We start from the raw sequence: 1,334 nt of genomic DNA, 5'->3' as shown, positions 1-1,334 counted from the left end.
AAAACGTAACTAATGGAATAAAGTGTTTTGAATTTGAATTAAAATATAATTGTTGGTTAAACTACCATCAGCTCATCAGAAGCTAGCCTGCTTTAGAAAGACAGTGGTCTTTCAGTTATTTTCAACTTTTACATTTTACTGATTTATTAAAATGTACCTTCATTTCCAAGTATACAGTGAATATATGCACATAGTCATATATACTTGTGTAGTGTAAGGACAAAATAGGAAAGTAATACTTTCACATTATTTGTGACAATTACTGGTAACAACACATAGAACTCTCAAGAATGTTAATGATTTTGATATTGACAGATACAAATTGTGATTTTTCAAAAATTCCATTACTTAAAATGAAACCTAACTATTTCCCATGGGCAAACTGCGTGTTTAAGCAATGTGGTTGTCCTTCTGAAATAGATGGTAGGGTGGTATGGGTTGTAGAGCCAAAGTGCCCTACAGCCCTTCAGCTCAGATCACTGAATCATGGCAAATTTAAAGGCATAGTAAAAACAAAACCAAGAGCAATGATCTTACTGGGGTCCTTTTTGTTTAAGGTTTTGCACAATAATTTTGTCCCGTGATTCAGGTCAGAAATGGGGCCACTGGTCAATGTCAATGAACATCACAAGAATATTCCAAACTATTTTGTAAGGTTTTATGCATAGAGCTGGTTAATATTGTAGTAGTATATGGATCATTTTCCTTCAAAGAAGGTTGAAATTACCTTCAGCAAAGAAAAAAGGTATCTTATATACTATTGCTGTGAGTATGGACTTCTATGAAATAGTGAGTTCTGCTTTCCTGCATTGTAGTTTTACCCTCTACAAATGTCAACATTCTCTATATAGCATTTCCTTAACCAGGTTGTGTAAAAGTAGCCAAGAATCTGACTAAATGGTAATATAATAATATATTAGTGTGGAGACACTGTTGTTAACAACTGGTATCTTCTTTTTCTCCAAATTATCATATTTTTCCCAAACTGAATCTGTAAGGTTCAGAATGAAACAAAACCCTTTCTTTCAACTACATTTCAAATAACTGGGAGTACAACAGCAAAAACAACAACCATCTCATTTCCCCTACTTCCACAAGCAACACAAGGTGTAAAAACTCCAGGCCTACACAATCAACCCAAATCAAAATTCTACTCCATATCTCAAAGATGACACCCATGTAAAAGAAGCTTTAATAAATCTTAAATAACTTTTCTATACATAGAATAATGATATGATTTTTTACAGTCTCACTATCATTAATTACACCTAATATTAGCTGAATTATTTTCCAGTTACACTGCACATACAATTTGAAAATGCATCTGTACAAAA

This window comes from Penaeus monodon, chromosome 15 (assembly GCF_015228065.2).
Source record: "Penaeus monodon isolate SGIC_2016 chromosome 15, NSTDA_Pmon_1, whole genome shotgun sequence".
In the NCBI taxonomy this organism is placed as follows: domain Eukaryota; kingdom Metazoa; phylum Arthropoda; class Malacostraca; order Decapoda; family Penaeidae; genus Penaeus; species Penaeus monodon.
This window is presented reverse-complemented; position numbering follows the sequence as displayed.